Below are 23,074 nucleotides of genomic sequence, written 5' to 3' on the forward strand. Positions count from 1 at the left end.
CCCGGACCGGGGCACGAACCCATGTCCCCTGCATCGGCAGGTGGACTCTCAACCACTGCGCCACCAGGGAAGCCCTGTCTTTTTTTTTTTATGTGTATTTTTATATAGTCAATGTTTGGCCCATTTTGTTGGTTTCTAACATTCCGTGCAGACTTGTCCAGATGTTTGCAGAGGGACCAGATGCTCCTAGGATAGTATCAACTTCTTTTTCCATGCCAGCCTGCCTGACCAGGTTTATGAGAGCCCCTAGATGGGGTCAGGGGTCTGAAAGGAGCTGAAACTCATTCACAGGGTGAGAGGGGTGGAGGCAGAGGCGAGGCCTAGGGGCTGCCGTGCGAGGTGGGGTCTCTGCACCCTGTGCCCAGATGGTTCCAGGGCCCATCCTGCGTCCTCTGTCAGCCCCTGGTGTCTGCAGCGCGCACGCAGAGGGGTTTGTAAAGGCCCCGACCCTGGAGCTGGCCCTTGGTGGCTCTGAGCCCACCTCCTCTGGATTCTTCAGCAGACGAGTCTGGAGGCTCCGTTCCTGATGAGGGTCAGGCCCTCTCATTGCACTGGGGAGGGGACATTCGGAGCCTCGGGGTCCAGGGAAGGGGCAGAGGGGAGACAGGGATGAGAGGAAGATGTTTGCCTTGACGGAAGCGGGTGAGTGGTCAAGCTGTGGTGAGGTGAGGGGTTCTCCATATTCCTCCTCCAGCACAGGTAGAGAACGCAGCGACCCCTTGCCGGGACCCAGGGAGCAATATAAACTTCCGTAATGGTCACCAGTTAGAGGTCCAGTTGGTTTAAGGAGCCGGGGAGAGTTCAGGAGAGCTGTCAGGCCACCTAGCTGAGCTAGTAACCAGGGAATTTCTTCCTTACACATGGCTAAGAGGTTCAAGATTCCAGGGATGGAGATTGTCTTGCCGGGGAGTGGAGAGGAGGGGAGGCGTCATTTCAGAGGTGAAGAGCAAGCCGGAGACGGGGTAGAAGTGCTTTGGTCGACCCAGGAAAAGGGTGCAGGAGGTGGGAGAAGGGTGCAGGAAGCCCAGCGCTCTTCTTGAAAACAGTAGACGCCGCATAGACATCTGGCCAGTTCATTGGCCGAATAAATGAAGGACCAACAGGAGGGGAAAGTGAGCCCGCTCCAGAGTGTGGATTTCAAACACCCCCTTTTCCCAGCGATGACTCTCCCAGCAGCTGAGAGCAACTGTCTTCAGCTCTGCTTCAGGCCGGGCCTGCGGCTCCTGGAGAGACGGGGACAGACCGGGTACAGACAGGGCAGCCTTGGCCTAGAAGTGATGTGGGGAGCATCCTCCCTGCCGCCCCCAGTCCATGGTTTGGTCCCGCTGCAGTTCCGCTCCCTTCTCTACCCCCGCGTGCTGCGGGGCTGCCTCTCCCGGGCAGGCAGTGGGGCAGGGCCACTGCGTCTCTGCTGTGGTGCTGGGTGCTTGGTCTGGGCGGGGCCCCCGGGGGTTGGGGGGTGCAGCCTGAGGCCTGTGACACAGCTTGTCACAGCATTAAATTAACCAGAAACGCAGTGAGGGGCTCAGAGTGGTCTCACTGCTGCCATGCTCTAACCAGCCAGTCGGCTGACAGATTCCTCCTCAGGAAAGGTTGCACTTGAGTCATTTTCTGAAGCCAGTGACATTTGGCGTTCAGCCTGGAGTTTCCCTGGACGGAATCAGGGAAGGAGACCAGAAAATGGGCATCATTATTTCATTATTAACTTGCCAGCTCTTCGCTAATCTGTACCACGGATCTCTCTCTCTCCCTCTCTCTCTCTCCCTCTCTCTCTCTCTCTCTCTCTCTCTCTCTCCGCCCCCCCCTCGATTATCAGCAAAACCAGAGGTTGTAAAGCCAAAGACTCCCTTGCAGGGTCTGTAAAGTGAAGTTGATAATACTTACCTCATTGTGCTGTTTGAGGATTTAATTAAGTAACTCCAAAGTCACGGGAGAAATGCCAGCCAGGGCTGGCGGGAGGGGCTGACATGAAGAGTGTGTCAGAAAGGAGTAACTCACCAGGTAGGGGAGCCACAGGGCCCGCCCGCCCTGGCTGGTGGCTGTGGAGGCACCAGCCCCAGGAGGGGGCTTTCGCAGACCCGGAGGTGGGGAGGGCTGCCTTGCAGGGACCGTGGCCTCCTTGTCTCCTCCCTCCCTCCCTCCTTCCCTTCTGGCTGGGCTCCCAGTTGTGCAAACCCAGCAGAAGCCCGAGGGCATGGAAGCCCGGGTGTAGTCCACTCCAGGCAGCCTCTAGGGATGCAGCCTGGTGGAGGAGGTGAGCTGTAGGCTGAAACAGAAGCCGCGCGGCTTGGGAAGGGCTCCAGAGATGAGAGCTGTTGTGACCCGTCACTTCTGGTCCAGTTGAGAGCCTGTCAAGCCTGGAACTTGAACGTTTCTGGAGAGCAGTCATCTTGTTTAGCCACAAAGCAGTGGTCTATCCCGTCCACATAGTACGTGCCAATCAGTGCTCGCTGAACAGTAGGCAGGTGCTGGAAAGGGCACGAAACACTGACTTGCCAGCAAGTGTAACGTTGGAATGGAATGGAATAGAAAGCACAGTGTATTCAAAAATGGCGATGTTGTACATTTCAGTGGTACGTCCCAGATGGAGAGAGAATACAAAACAACTATGGCTTTATCCGTTTCTTACGTTTCCTCCCCCAGTGAGTTTGCATCCAGGGGCTTCTTGCTGACCCCTGCACGCTGTCTCTGATGTCTGTGGGTTTTCTCTGAAGTCGCAGGGGCTCTTGCTGGCGGGGGGAGGCTCTGGGTGGATGGAACCTCTAACAAATCATTGTTAGGCCGCGGGGGCCTGGGGTGTTAGGGAGTAACGCGGCCCTGTAGGGCTGTGTCCCAGACCAGGGCCCTTGCCCTTAGCACTGGGCTCCCTAGTGGCCGATCAGACATTTCCCTGTGCTCTGTGGGGTGACTGCATACGTGCACTTGTCAGGCCCGGCAGGGGAATGACCTTCTGCTCGGGAACCTGCCTAACCTGCTCCGTAAAGATTTCCAAACTGTTCTGAAGCAGCAACTTTAATGTATTCTAACCTCATGCCTGGCCAGATTTTTCTGGTTTCTGGTAGCTGTTTGGAGACAAGGGTAAAGCCCAGGTAATTCAGTAGTGGGCAGAGCAAACAGCAAAGTCCATTGGGCCTCAGGTCGCTACTGGTTAGCCTGTACTTTGCTGTCCCCAACTAAGGCTCTGGGAACCAGCTGTTCCTGGGCCCAGGAATCTGCAATTTTACACCTCGCCATTGGTGTGACATCCGGGCTTGTTTTGGCAACAGGATTCCTGGAAGCAGAGCAAAAAAATATATTTAAAGAGGATTTAAGCTTAAAGATGTCCTACCTTCTATTCTAAGAACCTGCTTATTTCCCACTGAAAATATGAATGAAAGGTTAGCCTTTAGTTTATCTTATTTATGAAATAATTTCATGCTTACGTTTTCAATACGACATTTCACGACACGTTGCTCTTTAAAAGCTGGTAGGAAAGCACATGAGCTGACCACTTTGAAAACCTTCTCTGTCAGCCAAAATCAGATTCTTTTCTTTATTTAGGACGATAGTGGTTACAGGGAGGTTGCAGTGGAGCACCCGTCTAATCCGCCCCCCGCAAACGTGAGATAAACTCAGCACCAGGAAAACAGGCACCCTCAGCTGTCGGCCTGCGGCCGAGCCATCCACTACCGAGACCCTCGAGGGACCACTGATTTCGAAGGGGTGGCTTCTGCGATGCGGGCCTTGGAGCCAAAGTCCGGCGGGGCCTGACGTCAGAGGGCCTGTGTGGACTTTGGTGCCAGGCCCGCTTTCCCAGCCCTCAGTGACTCGGTGACACGGTGACATGGTGGGGGTCAGGGGAACATCCAGTGATCAAAGAATCAGGGAGAAATCTGTCCTGTGGGAAGTTGGAGGGCGGACGGGAATCCACACCTGACTTTAATCCTTAAATTCCCAGGTAGATCCTTTAACCCTTTGTGTTTCAGGATTTAAGAAAAAAAAAAAAAGAAATCTGCTGAAAACACAGATTGGGGCTGGTCTGTAGGCGTGCTGAGGGTGTGGCCGGAAGTTTAGGCCTGGCTTGTGCTGGAGCCCGGAGCCTGCAGTTAGGAAGAGCTGGGCTTGTCCTACTTCACAGCCCTTCCCAGCCCTGAGCCCAGAAGGAGGGCTCTCCAGGTCTGGGGTGAAAGGAAGAGCTGGCGGCTTCTGACCCCAGCAGGGGTCTCTGGCCGCGTGTGCTTTGTGTCCTGAGTGTGTGCGCCCAAGGGCTGCATGATGGACATGTGTTTATCACTCACAACACACAACGTACTGTTCACAGAATTCCTGCCAGGAACTAACCCCAGTGCCCCTCTTCCTGCCTGGTGAGCGGGGCCGGTGCCGGGCTATACCTGTGACCCCTCCTCGGACTGGGGACCACACAGCAGCTCTGGGACCGGAGGGAGGGGCGGGTGAAAATCACAAGACCCTGGGCCAGAGGTCCGGGCCCTGGAGGACCCTGCAGCCCCAGCCTGGGGCACCCTGTGCCGCTTCGCGATGGCCCGTGGTCTTTTCCTGATGGAAAACTCACCTGGGCTCCATATCTATGTGTTAGCATACGGTGTTTGTTTTTCTCTTTCTGACTTACTTCACTCTGTATGACAGACTCTAGGGCCATCCACCTCACTACAAATAACTCAATTTCATTCCTTTTTTTGGGCTAATATTCCGTTGTGTATATGTGCCACATCTTCTTCATCCATTCAGCTGTCGATGGACACTTAGGTTGCTTCCATATATGTATATGTATAGCTGATTCACTTTGTTATACAGCAGAAACTAACACACCATTGTAACGCAATTATACTCCAATAAAGATTAAAAAAAAAAAAACCTCACCTGGGGCCCCTCCGACACCCCGGCATCATAGGGAAGTGCAAAGAGGGGGTGAGGTGCCCGGAGGCTGCCCACCCCGCCCTTCCCTTCAGGAATTTTGCTTCCTGCCCTGTGCTGGCAGTGCACCCTCAGACCGCCCTCATACCCTGCTTGGGGCCAGGCGCTGGAGGAGGTGTGTTCGCACTGTGTGTGAGGGAATCGTGCCAGGGAAGCCTAAGCCCACTCGGAGCCCCGGCTGATGCAGCAGAGGACGGCTTTGCACAAACAGGACGACGGTGCTGGTGACCAAGTGGGGCCCCGAGCTTCCTCAGCCGGAAGGAGAAAGCTGCCCAGTGTCCGGTGTGAGCCGTGCGGACACCCGCCCATAAGTGGGTGAAAAGGACACTACACAGCAGACAGGGCTCAGACCACCATCCCGGGATCCAGCTGGGAGGAGGGAAAACACGAACAGAGGAGAGAAAAGGGCGAAAGGTCAGAGATGAGCAAAGTGGAGCTGATGAGAACTCTGGAAGCACGTGGGGGGAAAATGACTTGCTGATTCATGGGCCCCATTTCACCTCACGACTGGGTGTCAAGAGGGCAAGCTGCTTATCAGGAGAGGTCAGAGGCTGCGAGGAGGCCTGCTGCCCCGATGAATCCTTCCACACCCGCGACGCGGAGGACATGAGGGAAGGGTTCTTGGTGCCGAAGTTTTAACGGCTTCTCAGGATAAAACCGGACCATGTGTGAAGTCATAAACACCCGTCCTCTGACCAGGAAGACAGAAATCCACAGACCCAGTAAACACACCATTGTCCTGGGCTTAAATAAAGGCCTCTTCAAATTTCCACTGCCTTTTGAACGTTTTACTTCCTTCCCTGTGGGCTTTGCGTATGTGATCTAAGGAGCGGGGCCTCTCTGCAGATAAGCTTCTTACAAGATAGCCGTGGTGAGCTCTTAGCAGGGCTGCTCACCTGCTCTATCCTGATTCACGTATTTGTCTCCCTATGTCCCTCTGTTCCCCTATGTCCAGAAAATAAAACCCATCCTAAGGGACAAGGATTTTCCAGTGAGAAAAATTCCAAAGATTTTTATATAGTCTTGAAAGTAATTCAGAAAAGGACTTGCATTTGAACAAATTGCATTTGCAAAGGAATGCTTTGAACAAAGGCTGCATTGTTCAAGTCCACTTGGTGGCTGCTTTGAAGAAACTAAAGTTTACTTGGGTTTTTAAGTTCTTCTGCATTTGCTTACAGCAAAAAAAAAAAAAGAGAATTCATACCACATGCTGCGCATACCTTATCCCATCAGCGGTCCTCTTCCTGGACTCCTGCAGACACCCATGTCCCTCCACTTCACCTGGCCAGGACCCGGGTTGTCTCCCATCCAGACACAGAGCACCTGGAGGGCAGGGTCAATGGCTCAGAATCCAGACATGTAGGATAAAGGGGCGTTGTGCTACTTCCAGACATCTAGGAGGTACAGTTTGGATGCTGAAATGTTGGGATTTACAAGACGTAAATCCCAACTGTTCATGAGAACCATAGGACCGTGGACTTGAAATGGGAAGTGTAACAGAAAATCCAGGATGAACACAGCTTTCACGTGGTCATATTAATTACTTTAAGAGGTGGTTGCTTTGAACCCTTCTCTGGGAAAATAGAAGTTTTGCTGAGAAACAGGAGCGACAACCGTGGAGCGTGGCTGTCTTGGCGTATCGGGACACTGGTGGTGGGTGGGGAACTGGGGTGAGAGGGGACAAGGAGATGACTGTTACTTGGCAACATGAAATAGCGGAAGGCAGGTTTGAGGCATCGGCAGCTGGAGCAAACACAGCCCACCGTCCATTCCTTGTAACAGCCCAGGTTTTGTTCAGGGCAGCAGTGTGCACTTCAGGCACCCAGCCTCCCAGACTCCCTTGCAGCTACGACTGACCCGGTGACACGTTTCAGCCAATCAGATGCAGGTGGAGCCCCTGGGCAGGGCATGCAGGAAAGCTTCTCCGAGAAGTAACTGCCAGGGATCATTTTGACCTTTGCCCTTTGCCCTTCTCCCCAGGACACAGAGCTGGTAGTTACAGATGGGAACCATCTTGCCAAGCGTGACAGAACAGGGATATAGAAGAAACCTGGAACCTGGTTACATGACGGAGCTGCCGTGTCAGCCTTGGGTGGCTTTTCTCCAAATCTCCTGTTATGGGAGAGAAATAAACCTCTATTGAGTGAAGCCAGCATGACCAGTCGTCAGGTCTGCGTGGCTGGCCAAACGCAAGCCTGGTTTATGCAGCCCTGTGGGAGAAAGGACGCGAGCAGGCGGCCTGAGTTCTCGCTCTGGCTCGGTCCTTATTTATTTACTCTATGACCTCAGGCAAATCACCCAGTTCTCCTGGGCATCAGGAGACAGCTCTCTCCAAAGGCTCCAGGGGAGTACCCTTCCTTGCCTCTCCCGGTTTCTGCTGGTTGCCAGCAATCCTGGTGTCCTTGGCTTACAGGTGCATCCTTCCAATCCCCACCTCCTTCTTCATGGTGTTCTCCTTATGGGTCTCTGTCGACATTTACAAAGACACCAGTCAGATTAGGGCCCACCCCGATCCAGTATGACCTCATGTTAATTTGACTACATCTGTAAGGACCCTATTTCCAAATAAGGTCACATTCACAGGGGTTAGGACTTCACCCTATTTTGGGGAGAGAGGGAGGACACCTTCCAGCAAGAGGTTCTTTCACTGCCATATGTTACATCAAAGGTACTGCAGAAAGTCATGTTTTTTAAAATTTTAGATTTGGATTTTAAAGACATATAAATTAGTTGTTAAAATGTCAGAATACTGTTTGCTTGCTAACCACCGGAACTATAAAACTAAACTCTGGCCATCTGGAAAGGTAGAAAACACCTCCTACAAAGAGTCAGCTGCTCAGGCTTTCCCGGGTTCTGACACTGCTTAGCTATGTCACGTAGAACAATCTGCTTTATTGACGTAACTATACTTGTTCCAAAGTCTGTAACCCACAGGGTATAGACCACTGTTAAGGCCCTTTCTGATTCTAATAACCTGTGGCTGCAAATGCCATAAGTTAAAGCCATCTGCTTTGGTTTTCACGTGTATATTTGTAGGGGTAAAAGGTCCTTCAATTTTGTGTTTGGTAAACACAAGCCTAGTAGTCTAGGTTAGAGTTAGTTTATATTCCAGCCGCTGTTACCCTTGAATACGGTGTTGGATTCGGGGAAGGTCAAGCGCTCTGACGGATGCTAAGATGCTCAGACAATCAATCCACACTTTGTTCTTCCTACAGGAAGAGAGGATATTTTCAAAATATAAAAGGCTCATTGATGTCAGAAAGTGAAACTAGTGATTCAGCTATAGGGTTTTCATGTTCAAAGGCCTTAGCGGGACGGGGTAAGAGGTTCCGGAACCCAAAACAAATCGGGTCAGATGTCGAAGCAGAACTCCTTGGATCGAGAGCACCCTCTCTCTGCTGAGGTCAAACGTTCTTGTTCAGAAGTTTGGTTTCATGTGTGTTTCTGTCTGTGTGTAGGTCCTTCTGAAATAGCTCTCTGTAGTTTATGAGGCTTTCAGGACCATAGTCAAGCTAGGGATTGTTTGTGAATCTCTGCAGTTCACTTAAGTGAAAAAGCCAAGAATTAATATGATGGGGGGGCGCTCACAAAATCTGGGCTAATTTTCTAACTTCTTTACTGATGAGCACTCTGCTCCTCTGATGGTTCTCTGCTGCATTTGATTTTATTTATTTATTTTATTTTTTGTTTTGTTTTGTTTTGTTTTGTTGCGGTAGGCGGGCCTCTCACTGTTGCAGCCTCTCCCGTCACGGAGCACAGGCTCCGGACGCACAGGCTCAGCGGCCATGGCTCACGGGCCCAGCCGCTCTGCGGCATGTGGGATCTTCCCGGACCGGGGCACGAACCTGTGTCCCCTGCATCGGCAGGTGGACTCTCAACCACTGCACCACCAGGGAAGCCCTCTGCTGCATTTTAAACATTGCGATCACTAAAGTATCTCTGTTTCCTATGATCTTGAAGAGGAGTGGTGAGAATTAATATTTTAAAAGTTAACTTATTATGTGTTCTGAGGAATTCTAATGAAGGTCACTCTTTAACGTTGGGCCAATGCTTTTGACTCTCCCACCACTTCCTGCTTCTCTGTACGTTCTAGTCACCCTCGGCTCGTGAACGGGTCATGAGATTTCACAAGCCCACACTCCCTTCTATACCTGACAAACTCCTACTCATTCCTCAAAGCCTTACTTGACCTCTCCACCTGGGCTAATCCTTCTCTCCCCCATGTTCCAAAAATACTTTGCATGTTCCTCCAGTATAGAGCTTTTCAGTATAACATGACTGTCTGCTGGAATATAAACACTGCTTGAGGGCGGGCCTGGGTCCTGTTTGTCCTTGCAGCTTCAGTGCCTTCTATCCAGGAGGTATTTAATGGATATTTGTTACGTAGTAAGAAGTAGGACAACCTGTAACCGTTGTTGCCTTTTTAATTTTTTTTTTCTTTTTGCGGTACACGGGCCTCTCACTGCTGTGGCCTCTCCCGTTGCGGAGCACAGGCTCCGGACGCGCAGGCTCAGCGGCCATGGCTCACGGGCACAGCTGCTCCGCGGCATGTGGGATCTTCCTGGACCGGGGCACGAACCCGTTTCCCCTGCATCGGCAGGTGGACTCTCAACCACTGCGCCACCAGGGAAGCCCCTAAAATTTTTTTATTAATTTATTTATTATACAGCAGGTCATTGTTGCCTTTTATGTCAGTAACTGTGAAGCCTCAGATGGGTGAGAACAACAGACCCAGATGTACTGTAAAGTGAACGTTGTCAATTTTTTTTCTGAATTCATCACTTCGAGGGCGATAATGTGCTGTTTTGGGGCACACTAACCACCACTTGGGCAAGTCTGGTGTTTTCCTTTTCTTCGAAACTGCTGTTTAACTCGGGCTGGCCAGTGGAGTGTTGGGTGTTGGAGCTGTTTATCCACGGGCTCAGGCATCTCAGAGGGACCTTGTAGAAACAACGCCCTAGAAACAGCGTTTCCAGGATTGAGCTAAACATGACTTAGAAACGCTCTGCGGATGCCCCAGCTTGTGTGATTAGAAAAAAGTAGACCAGGTAGTGCTTTCTTCCCCATTTTTTCACTTTTCACTAGAAACAATCCAGCAAGTTTTTTCCAATTATGATTTACAGTCCTGATGTTAGAGCAGCTTTGGACAGTGTTAATCATTTGCAGGGAACATTGTTTTGTTTTTTGTTCTTTTGCTTTTAGCCTTTACATTAAAATAATTTTAACCTTAAAAAATGTTATAAAAGTAGGAGAGAGGTGCCGTGTATCCTTCACCAGCTTCCCCTGATGTTGACATCTGGTGTGACCACAGTGCTGTGATCCAAAGAGGATGTTCACACTGACACAGTTGTACTTACTTTATTTGGAATTTGCCATTTCTCCCACTAATGCCGTTTTCTGGTTCAGCGTCCAGCCTGGGATCCCTATTACATTTTATTGTCAAACTAAACTGTTTTCTCTAACTGCTATGTTTCTTTAGTCCCCTTGCCTTTCATGACCTTGACAGTTTCAAAGAGCCACATCAGTTATTCCCTCCAGGGAATTGTCAGGGATTTGTCTGACGTTTTCTCACTTTATTTTTTTATTTTTATTTTAAAAAATATTTATTTATTTATTTGGTTGCGCCGGGTCTTAGTTGTGGCTCGCAGGCTCCTTAATTGTGGCATGCGAACTCTTAGTTGCCCCGCGGCCTGTGGGATCTAGTTCCCCGACCAGGGATTGAACCTGGGCGCCCTGCATTGGGAGCACAGAGTCTTAACCACTGGACCGCCAGGGAAGTTGTTTCCTCACTTTAGATGGAGGTTATGCATTTGCGGCAGAAATACCACGGAAGAGATATTGTGCTGTTCTCAGGATATGTAAAGATATTGTGCGGTTCTCAGGATATGTCAAGAAGTTTCACATTGGCTTCTTCTGTGAGTGCTGGAACCTGCTCGTTGAAAGATAACTGCTCTTTTTTTTTTTTTTTGTATTTATAATCTCTGGATTCTCAGGAATTTGGTAGCTCACTCGGTGACTTAGTGTTTGGAATCATGATTCATGAACCAAGTTTCCGTTAGGAGGTCGTTTCTTTCCCTGCCTCTGGGGGATCAGAAACGCCGGGGCTGGCCTTCCTTCTCTTTGTCCTGCCGGCAGAGCCTCATCATCAACCAGCCCCTCCTCTTGCCCACGCAGCTCTCAGTTCCACCCCCGCCTCTTACTGACTCCACACTGCTTCTGGGGCTGGGTGCATCGGGAAGCTGCCCCCCTGCCCCAGGGACAATCATGTGGGTCTAGGTCACGTTTGGGAGGGGAGCCTGGGCAGGCAGAGGGAGGAGGGAGGAAGACTGGGTGCTCAGGCTGCAGCCCCCGCCTCCATCGGGCCAGGGCTGCTCCCAGGGGCCTCGCTGTCTGGCTTTCCGGCCCTTCCAAACCAGAGGATGCCCTGGGAGGAGGGTCACCATGTCTGTGGTAGAATCTCTGGGCAGCTGTGAGAGCTGGAGGCCTGGGGGCCAGCACGTGTCTGCCTACCTCTCTCTTGTCTCCACCCCGCTTTTCTCCAATATTAAAAAAACATCCTAAGTGGAAGGTGGGGCCTGGGGAGGGGAGGACTTCAGAATGAAGGTTTTGTGGAGGTACGAATCCTCTGATACTCTGGCAGTGCTGACATTGGTATACTCTCTTATTTATTTATTTTTGCTTTGCATTAAAAATTATTTTTTTATTTTATATTGGAATATAGTTGATTTACGGTGTTGTGTTAGTTTCAGGTGTACAACAAAGTGATTCACTTATACGTATACATGTATCTATTCTTTTGCAAACTCTTTTCCCCTTTAGGTTATTAAAGAATACTGAGTAGAGTTCCCTGTGCTCTACAGTTGATCCTTGTTGCTATACTGTAATTTTTTTTTTTTTTTGCGGTACGCGGGCCTCTCACTGCTGTGGCCTCTCCCATTGCCGAGCACAGGCTCCGGACGCGCAGGCTCAGCGGCCATGGCTCACGGGCCCAGCCGCTCCGCGGCATGTGGGATCTTCCCGGACCGGGGCACGAACCTGTGTCCCCTGCATCGGCAGGTGGACTCTCAACCACTGCGCCACCAGGGAAGCCCTGTAATTTTTTGGATCAGTTGATGCCTAGTTCTGTTTTTTAAAGATGAATGACCCAAGGTAGAAAAGAAAGATGTGTTTTTTAAACTTAAAAGTCTTTGTTTTCTAAGTTGTGGTTTTTCTTCCCAGGCTTTAGAACCATGAGGTCAGGTGTGAAGAGAGATGCAGCACCTGAGCTTGCGGATGTCGCAGTAGCTCCCACACTTAACCCCAAACACCCTGCAAATGAAAACATGCAACACCCAACACTGGGGGCCTAACTCTGTTCAGAGACTTCCTGGCAACTTGGTTCCACCTTGTGCAGAGGGACGGTCCCAGAGGTTCTGTGGCCACCCCCAAACTGGGGGGAGGGCTTAGTTATCCGGTCTCCTCATCTACAAGATGGGAATAATCACGCCTGCCTCATGTGGTGGCCCTGAAATTAGATAAGGTCGCATCGGTGAGTAGTGCCTGGTCCAGGGTCAGGCCCTTAGCACATGGGGGAAGGGGGCGTGGGGAGGCCGCCGTTCTCTGAACCTCGGACCTTGTGTTTCCTCGAGCCGTGCGCGCTCTATCCCAGGCTGTCAGAATGCTGGCCTGCTGAGGTCTCGTTATCATCCGCACTTGCAGACTAGAAACCTAGCTCCCAGACAGGCTGGGCCTCTGCCTCTGGCCACACAGCTACAAGTGATCGAGTTAGGGTTTGAGCCCGGGTCTGTCTGGCTCCGGGACCCACCGTGCCCCACGCTTCACATACATCACGGGCATCACACTCAGGTTAATCTGAGGACACAGAGGTCTTCAAGTGGAATGTTAGCGGATGTCAGGAGAGTAATCTCAGCCCTCCGCAGGCCGAGTCAGAGCCGGAGGCTTATGTAGCTATAGGTTTGAGCTGGGAGAGCCGGGCAGGGTGAGCAAATACTTCCTCCAGCTCCCAACTTGCAGATCGGAGAACGAAGGTGTTTATCTGACACGAGAGTTGTTAGGCTTTGGGGGGCCGTCTGGGGAAAGCGCCGGCGCGTGCCATGGGAGAAGGGGTTCTTCGGGCACGTGAGCTTTTAACGACCATCAGGGTGTGGCTTTGCCTTTCGTGTGACACACACAAGAATCACAAAGGAACAAAGTTAACACGATGAGAGTCCATGTGGCTGACTTAATCCATGTTTCCGGAAGTTCTCTGTCCAATGCAGTGGCTCCACCGTAATCCAGGTGGGGAGAAATATGCATGAACAAAAAACGGAGTCGGTGCTGCCGGCTGGGGGCGGGGCGGGGGGGGCGTGAGGGAGGCGGGGAGGGAAGTATACCTGGTGGACGAGAGAATGCCAGCTGGGTCTCGAGCAGAGAAGGCTGTGTGCTGGCGGCGGGGATGGGGCGGGAGGAAGGAGGTGGACAGGCACCCCCGCCAGCAAATGACAGGCGTGCGATGTGAGGCCTGGTCTGCCTGCAGCTGAGTAGAGGGAGTGGAGACACTTGGGCAGAGCAGGTGGTACGGGGTCCTTCGGGAGAGCCCTGGAAGCTGGAGAGGAGAAAACGGCTCTGGGCATCTTGGCTGATTGGAGGAGGGTGCACTGGGGAAATGGTATTTTAGGCAGCATCTGTCCCCATCCTGCACGGGATGGAGGGAGCCTCAGGCAGTGGGCTTCGGGTATCCTGTTCCCACTAACAAAGCTCGTCCCAATTCGGAAATGTTTGCTAGGGGTCATAGCCAGTCCAGCGTGAGTAGCCCAGCCCTGGCAGAGCCGTGGAAGGGAGAGCCAGACTCTCTAAACCTGACCCAACAGTCCTGCAGTTCAGCCAGCCCCTCGTCCCCATGCGCGCGGAGCAGCCCTGCGATTCCCAGTGGCTTCCTTGCGGGGCGGGTCGACAGGAACTTCGTTGGTCTTAATTTAAAGATAGGAATGGATAACTAAAATGGCTACTAAGGAGAAACATACCGAAGTCTGTAGTCTTATCTATGTAGCCTTAATACGATAAGAAATAACATATAAACTGGTGTGATACCTAATGTAGAGGAACGTAGGCTATAAATAACCTCTAAAATGTTCTTTTAGCTGAGATCATTACAGGAAGTGTACAGAAAAAAAATTGCCCATAATTTTCTTACTTGACCTTCAGGATTTTAAAAATGTCATGATTACATTATACATTCAGTTACCATGTCCCCTTGTATTAAAGCATTTTCCATTGAGCTTAGCTGTGTGCTGTACAGTCTTATACACCTTCTACAACACCGTAGAATATCCCATCCCACAGATGGGCTGACATTTGTTTACTCCTTTCTCTATTTTTGAACATTTGTGCAAGTTCCTCCTTTAAGAGACGTTATTGGGACATAAAAGGTATTCTTCCTAGAAAAACCGTGCAGTTCCACGTGGAAATAAAGGGAAGGAAAATTGGGGTGATTCTTGATCTACAGTAATAGCTTCTTCTCGAGACAGGCCTCTAGGTGAGTTTATGATTCTTCACCGTCTCAGACACTCTGACTCTGACAGGTGGACTCTGATACCTGGTGCGGAAGGTGAGAGTGGAATGCCTTTTCAGGGACTATGAAACTGTGTTTCAAAACCACGCATGTTTGTAGGAATTTAGGTGAAGGTAGAAGGAGGCGGGATGATGAGGAACCTAGTCGTGACTGCCTGGTACGTTCTTTTGGCTGAAGGGGGTGTTTCTGTAAGGCTTTGTAGCTCAAGCAACTGCCAGACCGGGGAAGGACCTCAGGATAAGGAGAAATTTGCACCGGTTCACAGAGATTCCACGTATTAGCTCTTGGTGCCTCAGATAAGGCAGCAGAGTGAGAGAACAGCCGCCCGCAGCCTCCCACGCCCACGTCCCTCTGGCCCCAGCTCTCTCCACCTGTGCCCTCGGCCCCAGTCTTCATACCTCACAACCCTTAAACCCTTTCCATAAAGCTACCTGCGCCTTATTTTTTTTATTTCTTTAAAATATTTATTTATTTTGGCTGCGCCAGGTCTTAGTTGCGGCACGCGGGATGTTTGTTGCAGCGTGTGGGCTTCTTAGTTGCAGCATGCATGTGGGATCTAGTTCCCGGACCAGGGATAGAACCCGGGGCCCCCGGAATTGGGAGCATGGAGTCTTACCCACTGGACCATCAGGGAAGTCCCTTATTTTTAAACATTGTGGTAAAATACACAGAACATAACTTTTCCCATCTTCACCATTTCCCTATGCACAGTTCCCTGGCATTAAGTACATTATGTGATGGCACCTGTCACCACTGTCCCTCCATCCGTCTCCAAGACGCTTCATCTTGCAAAACTGGAACTCTCTGCGTTAAACACTGACTCCCCACCCCCTGGAAACCAGCATTCTCCTTTGTGTCTCCGTGATTTTGACTATTGTCTCATGTAAGTGGAATCACACACTAGTTGTCCTTCTGTGTCTGGCTTATTTGACTTCGAATAACGTCTTTAAGTTTCATCCGTGTTGTAAAAGGTGTCAGGATGTCCTTCCTTCTTAAGGCTGAGCCGTATTCCATGGTATGGATGGACCACATGTTGTTTATGCATTTACCTGTCGTCAGTGGACACTTGGGTTGCTTCCCCCTCTTGGCTACTGTGAATGATGCTGCTGTGAACATGGGTGTGCATTCCCCCCTTTTAAAAGATGAAGCCCTATATTTGCTTTTGCGTTTCTTTACTAGGAATCTAAGGTGCTTTCCCACTGTGTAGACTTTCATTAGGATCATCGCTGTTTTGCTAGGGCTCTGTTCCAGAGCCGTGAGGGTCTGAGTAGTCTGCTCAGCCCTGCTCCTCGCGTGAGCCCTGCTGTCTTGGTGCACAGTTTTACAGAACAAGAGGGGTGTTTGTTTGTTTATTCAGAAATACATGTATGTGTCACCTCACAGCAGAGATGCCTGTAGAGTTGGATGACAGTAGCTGGGGTTCAACAGTGCACTGACCACCTTGCAAACTTAACCGAGCCCAGGGTCTTCCTCAGTAACTGCCCCCCAGGGCCCCTGGGGAGCACCTGACCCGAGGCACCAAATCCCGACACCTTGGCCACACACCACAGACATCATCATTTGATGAAGAACCTAGGGGTAAGACAGGAATAAAGACACAGACCTACTAGAGAACGGACTTGAGGATATGGGGAGGGGGAAGGGTGAGCTGTGACAAAGCGAGAGAGAGGCATGGACATATATACACTACCAAACGTAAGGTAGATAGCTAGTGGGAAGCAGCCGCATAGCACAGGGAGATCAACTTGGTGCTTTGTGACCGCCTGGAGGGGTGGGATAGGGAGGGTGGGAGGGAGGGAGACACAAGAGGGAAGAGATATGGGGACATATGTATATGTATAACTGATTCACTGTTATACAGCAGAAACTAACACACCATTGTAAAGCAATTATACTCCAATAAAGATGTAAAAAAAATAAAAAAATAAAAAAAAAGAAGACTGAGCAGAAGCTGGAAACCCGAGAGGGAGCTTGGTCAGAAAGTGGAGAAGCCCTGGGAGCCGTCGTCTTGGGCCCATGACTGTTCACAAGGCTTGAGTGACAAAGCAGATTGGATGAGCAGAAGCCGGAACCACACACCTTCTGGTCCGGCAGGAGCCTGTGTGCAGAGAATCCGAGAGCTGGCGGAGGCCGCGGTGGGCAGCTCAAGGGAAGGAAGGAGGCAAGAGTTACGGTCCATTTCGGTTAGAGCCGCCTGTTTCTTAGCCGTGGTTTCCGTGAGTGTTTCTACCAGGAAAGAAAGGCTTTCAGCGCACAGAGGAGGTTTGTGACCGCCCACCGGGGTGACTGGTGCGCTGGAATGTGGACTCAGGCCACCGGCAAAGACGCAGGAGGACTTGGAGGGTCTCTTCAACCACTCGGTAAAGTTACTTGTGACTGAGAAGGGAAGGGGCTCAGACACCCACCGGGAGTCCAGGATTCAGGTGGAGGAGCCTTGTCCTCCTGAGGGCTGAAGAAAGATGCTATCAGTCTTGTTCTCAGCCTCGTTCAGCCTGAAAAAGCTCCAGCTCTCCGTTCTTGGGCTGTTTGATGGAAATATTCGAACAGAAGAGAAAGAGCCGCTTTTTGGGTTTTCAAATGTATGATAAGGTAGAACATATAATGTCAAATAAGATGTTCAGTAGCTTAAAGATACACCTAGAATTTTCCAGACAAAGGGAAATAACGTCTGTTTGTTGGGAGGCGGGCATAAGAGGATGGCTTGCTGAAACCAGCCATCTTGCTGTAGAGGAGGGAGAGAAGGAGGCATAAAGGGAGCAGAAAGAAGAGAAAGGCAGAGGGGAGGGGTCACATCTGCTCCCCCCGATTACCGCACCGTAGTTCTCACTTTCCAGCGCATCCCGTTTCGCTGCAGTGCTTTACCACCTGTGGGATTCATCCCATGAGTGGGTCCTGCAGCACCAAATAAAACGATCTAAGAAGGGGAGAATCTCAGATGCATCGCAAGAGGGGAGTGTCAGCATCGCTGGTAAATATCCTTTCCCTGTGTCTGTGTTCACCCATGTGTCACTGGGTCACGATGTCAGATATGCTTCTTACTGGGGCTGCAGCCGCAAGTTTGAGAAACATTCTGACGTTTCGCCTGCCTTCTGATCCTGGATCTTCCTTTTCAGTCAAAGAGAATTTTGTGTCCAAATTGGGCTCCTGTTAGACCCGAAATTGATGGTCTGGTTGATTCCGATGCTTATTAACGACTTTCCACTGTCACCTACTCAGGATCACCCCAAAGGTGCCCCGACCCCAGTGTGTCTGCCAGCTGAGGTGTAGGGAAGGGTCCTGAATTCAAAGCTGAAAACTTGGAGTTGGATCTCAGGTCAGCCACGGAAATTGTGCTTAAACTTCTCTCCAATCCAATCCAATCCAATCTTTTCCAGCCCAATTTAATTCAACAGATGGTCGTTGAATGCCTACTAGATCCTGGATATGAACCTAGATGACACTGGGCACCAGGGACCCACGAAGCTCGCGGGCTGATGATGTAGATAAGCGCAAGATCCTAAAGGACCTGTGGGCGGAAAGATGAGAGGGACTCAATCCTGCCTGTGACGTGGGGACTGAGTCTTGAGGAGTTGCCCAGTGGAGAATGCAGGACTGTTTCCAGGCACAAAGGTCTGGAGAAAGCTCCTGGCGTGGGTCCTGAAGCAGCATGCGGCCGGCTAACGCTGAGATTTCAGCAGACCACGTCAGAAAACCCGGAGTCCATAGAAGCACTGGCTGTGGGGAGGAAGTGCCTCTGGTCTGAAAGGCCTCCGTTCTCCCCCTTAGCCTCAGACCATGGCTTCAGTTCAGCCTCTGGACAACCCGTCCCTCCCCACGCCCACCCCAGGCACATCCCAGCCCCAGCCTGGCAGCACTGCAGGGCTTACCTCCTGCCAGCCATGGAGGGCAGGTGATTGCCTGAGGTACGTTTCAGCATCCCATCCTGTTAGGCGCCGATGGGTACATGGACACTCTTGCTGGGGGGACTGTTCAGGCAGGGTCTCCTTCTTGGCCACTTTCCAGACTTGCCCTCTATCCCTGGATTCCAGAGAAACAGAACAAGTAAAATAATTAATGCTGCCTAAGGCTACATACACACACTATATAACTCCAACTGTACGACCTTCTGGAAAAGGCAAAACTACGGAGATGGAAGAAACCTCTGTGGGTCCCAGGGCTTAGAGGGGAGGGAGGGATGAACTGGTGGAGCACAGAGGACTTCTAGGGCAGGGAAACAATCCTGTGACAGTGTGGTGGAGGATGCATGGCATCGTGTCTGGCAAAACCCAGAGAACTGTAAATGACGAAGAGTGAACCGCAGTGTAAACAGTGAGCTTTAGTTAATAAGGCTGTATCAGTACTGGCTCAGCAAGTGGAACAAATGTGCCACACTGATGTAGATGTTAGTAATAAGGGAAACTGTTGGGGGGTAGAGGGGTTATGTGGGGACTCCCTATACTTTCTTTTGTTAATTGAAGTATAGTTGATTTACAATGTTGTGTTAGTTTCAAGTGTACAGTAAAATGATTCAGTTATTTATATATAATATATATATAACTGAATATAATATATATATTCTTTTTAAGATTACTTCCCATTATAGGTTATTACAAGATATTGAGTATAGTTCTCTATACTGTCTATACTTTCTGATCCATTTTTCTGTAAACCAAAAACTGCTCTAAAAAATAGTCTATTAATTTAAAAGGTATATATTCACTGCCCTTAAGGAGCTCATAATCTCTTTGGTCAGCGCTAAGACAGCCATGTGTCTGAGAACATATCAGGGTGTCACTGACTATGAAGTCATGAACCCTACCCAGGAAGCCAGGGAGGCTTCAGAGGGGAAGTGGGCTGGAGGTAAGCCTGACAGTCCCTGGTGCCACCAGGCAGATGTGGGTTTGCCTGCAGATGTGCTCTGAGTGGTGGTTTATGTTCCACACTCTCTGCAGGTCAGGGGATGCTAGACTCTACGGAGATTCTCTCATTTCATCCCCGCTACAGCAGGGCAGGGCTATTACTTCTATGTTACAAGTGAAGAAGCTAAGGTTCAGAAGGGCTCGTCCAAGGCCACCCAGCTAGTGAAAGCTGAAAGAAGGGGGAGTCTGATGACCTGCCTGCCCCTGAAGCAGGGGCTCCATCAACCGGGTAGAGATTACCTCAGGGAGAGGGTTAGGGGCATTCTGTGTCACATGCAGGGGTCAGAGGGGAAAAACAAAGATTGATGGGTAAGGGCCTCAGTCAAGGTGATTTAATAAAGAAGATGGATTTCAGGAGTGGCTTGATCAGGCAAAGAGAAAGTCTGTGGAGAACCATTCTAGTCATCTAGTCAATGTGCATTCCCAATCCCAGGTTCACAGGGTCTTTCGAGCTGTCAGAACCGCCTTGGAATAAGGACATTGTAGAGATAGCGACTCCCCTCCTTCTCCGAGTGGCTTTGTGTAAATTCCGGGCAGCTGGTAAGAGCTGGGAACATTGTTTTACTGTTCCTTCTGCTCTTTCTGAGGGCGGCCCTGCCCGTCAGGTTCCCTCCAAATCCAGGTGTGAGAGCATCCCTTTGCTGAGCACACGAGGACGGCACTGCAGACAGACGCTGGGGCGGGCTCCTGGCACGTCTCCCGTCTTTTGTCGGCCTCTGTGCCCCATTCCTGGGCAAAGAGCAAGGAGAACTCCCCCCTGCTCTTCCCCTAATAGATACTTATGTGCCAAAATAATTTGATGAAGGCCAAACATTATTCTTTCATTCTAGGAAACTTAGATATCTTCTCTAATAAACTGTAGAAGACAGCAAATCCTCCTTATCCATTCTAGTCAATAAAAACAGCCACCGTTTACTGAGATTTAACCACGTGCCAGGCTCTGAGCTGGGACATTATCACACTTAATCTTCACCCCAGGGTTTCACAGATGAGGCAGACTCCTGGGAGGTTAAATCATTTCCCCAGAGCCCCAGGGCTGGAGTGGAAGACCTGGGCTCTCGGGTCTTACCTTCCACCGCAGGGGCCAGCCCATCCCCCTCGACCCCCTCCCCCCTTTACAACCAATTAAGAAACAAGGCACTGGAGACGGACAGATGAAGATAAAAATGTCAGTGATATCGCCAGTCGAGTCAGTTGGAGAATGTGACTTTAGGTCTGAGAAGAGTTCTTGCTAATATGCTCTGAGTGCCCCCTACCCCCCAGCCAGCTGTAGAGCTTCAGCCACTGGTTCCACACCCGCCCTCTACCCCCCAGGTGACAGTCACTGACTGCAGATGGCTCCCTGCAGATGTCTGGGTGGAGAGGTTAGAAAGGAGTGACTCCTCTGTGCTTCCGAAGAATTACTGTTAAATTACTAATAAATTAGGTCTGTTCTATCAAGGTAGGTGGACCAGTGGGTTCCTCCCACCAGTCAGTAACTCCTTCTTTGGTGCAGAGGGTGGGGCCTGAGGCCGGAAGTGTTACTTTGTGGAAGCTCCTCAAAGAGGAAAATCTGAATCGCGGAGAAAGGAGTTTCCTTACTGCATGAGTCAGCTCAGGCTGCCAGGACAAAATACCACAGACTGGAGGGCTTAAACAGCAGGAATTAGTTCTCACAGTTCTGGAGTCCAAGATCAAGGCACCAGCAGATTTGGTGAATGGTGAGGACCTACTTCCTGGCTTGCAGACGGCCACCTTCTTGCTGTGTCCTCTCATGGTGTGGAGAGGGAGAGAGAGAGGGCTCTGGTCTCTCTTCCTCTTCTTATAAAGGCACTAATCCCATCATGGAGCCCCACCCTCATGACCTCATCTAAGCCTTAACAGTCCCACCTCCTAAAACCATCTCATTGGTTGTTAGGCTTCAACATATGGATTTGAGGACATAATCATTCAGGCCATACACTTCCCTCCCATGTCCTGTGTGACCTTAGGTGAGTCTTTCAACTTCTCTGAACTTTGTTTTCTTCATCCATAAAACGCGAAAGATAATAGTACTCTGAGGGCTGCTTTGAGGCTTTAAGTAGAGAACGAATGTAAAGGACATAAAATGTTAAGTACTCAGAAAATGTTAACAGAGGGACACATAATTTCAGAGATGTTATTGTGTGAAAAAAAGTGCACCGTCGACTTGATGAGAGCTGGTCGTTTCTATCAGCACCGGTGTACAATGACTCTTTGGTGAGAGCTTTGCACTGACTTCTAACAGAATTATAGAGTTTAAGCTGCTGGTCAGAGTTGGGTACCAGCAGATCACTAAGAGAAAAAAGTCCAGAGAAACCTTTGGAAGTTCCCGTTGGTGGGGAAGGTAGAATGCAGATGTCAGCTTTGTTTGCAGGCCTGTGAGTGATGGCTGGTTGTGTGGGCAGAGAGAGGTCACTGTAGGAGACTTAGAGCCTTTTTACACAGAAGCCACAGTGGGATTCCCCATGGAATGATGGAGGCTGAAGGAAACTTCGAGATGGCTGGTCCGCATCACTCATTTAGCAGATTAGGAAAGTGAGAGCCAGAGAAGTCTGGTGATTTGTTCCCTCGATGCCTGTTAACTAGTGCTGGCTCTGGATGTAGAGCGCCCAGTCTCTCCATGTCAGATCCTGCTTTGTCCAATAAGTTAATAATCTAAAACCAGAAGTATCTTTTTATCTCAGGAGCTCGAGAGTCCCACTAAAACAAAACAAAACAAAAATTGTATTTTTTAAAGGACAGGAACTAATAATTATTAAGCACCTGTATGTATTATACCAGGAGTCTTATATGGGCTAAAGTTTGGTATTAATATTTTCCGACCAATCCAGAGAGGTAGGTTTCCCTTTTCACCGAAGGGGAAGCTGACACTCAGCAAGGTAAAGGGCTAGCCCAGGTCACAGGTATCAGGGAAGCAGGCCGAGTCTTTACAGCTCTAGAGAAATCCGTTTACCTGAGAGCCGGTGTTCATGTAAATATTAATAACAGTTTCCAGGCAGGCAGAAATGATCCTCTGAGACACAGATTTTTTAAAAAAGAATAATCAAAAATTTCTCCTCAGATTTGTGCTAATTTCAAAGAGCTAATTTTAAAACTATCAATTTAGCCCTCGATATTCTTTTTTTAAAAGAGTACTGAAGTAGACGTCATTTTTAACATTTGTGACGGCTTCATGCAGGTTTCATTGAAGTTATAGAAAGTAGAAATAAAATGAAATATTTGAGATTAGCCTTTCATGCTATGTCTCTAAAATTTTCCATTGCTTATTTATTTTAGGCTGGCCAAAAAGTTCGTTTGGGTTTTTCTGTAAGATGTTACAGAAATACCTGAATGAACTTTTTGGCCAGCCCAATATTATGTGTTTCTGCTCTAAAAATATATATTCACTGTCAAAAATTTGGGGGAGTTTCAAATAAAGATCCAAACAATAAAATAAAAACTTGCCCATATTTCCACCACCCAGAGATAATGACCATTAGTATTTCGGGGTGTGTGCTTTAATTAATGGGCTGTTATTTTAGAGTAGTTTTGGGTTTACAGGAAGACTGGGAGGAAAGGAGAGTTCCCATGGATTCCCTCAACTCCTCCCTGTACCACACCCCCATCCCCCCAGTTTCTCCTGTTACGGGCATCTTAACATCAGTGTGGCACATTGGTTGCGATTGATGAGCCAATATTGATACGTTATGATAAACGACTTCACATCAGGTTTCAC

At 49.8% G+C, this 23,074-nt stretch overlaps 1 protein-coding gene and 1 long non-coding RNA gene across 2 annotated transcripts in view; one reads left to right on the forward strand and one right to left on the reverse strand.

Moving 5' to 3' along the window:
- The window catches only part of SPATA13 (spermatogenesis associated 13), a 256,520-nt gene that overhangs the window by 114,767 nt on the left and 118,679 nt on the right, over positions 1 to 23,074 (forward strand). The gene's annotated exons all lie outside the window — the stretch shown is intronic.
- On the reverse strand, positions 94 to 21,147 carry LOC113625766 (uncharacterized). The gene is made up of 5 exons (XR_003434844.1): positions 20,941 to 21,147; positions 18,328 to 18,478; positions 6,132 to 7,023; positions 1,885 to 3,271; positions 94 to 1,650 (listed from the first exon to the last, which is right to left on the reverse strand). It is a non-coding gene; the product is annotated as an uncharacterized LOC113625766 (long non-coding RNA).

This window comes from Aethalodelphis obliquidens, unplaced genomic scaffold, assembly GCF_003676395.1.
Source record: "Aethalodelphis obliquidens isolate GAN/ISIS:26980383/991018 unplaced genomic scaffold, ASM367639v1 scaffold16, whole genome shotgun sequence".
In the NCBI taxonomy this organism is placed as follows: Eukaryota; Metazoa; Chordata; class Mammalia; order Artiodactyla; family Delphinidae; genus Aethalodelphis; species Aethalodelphis obliquidens.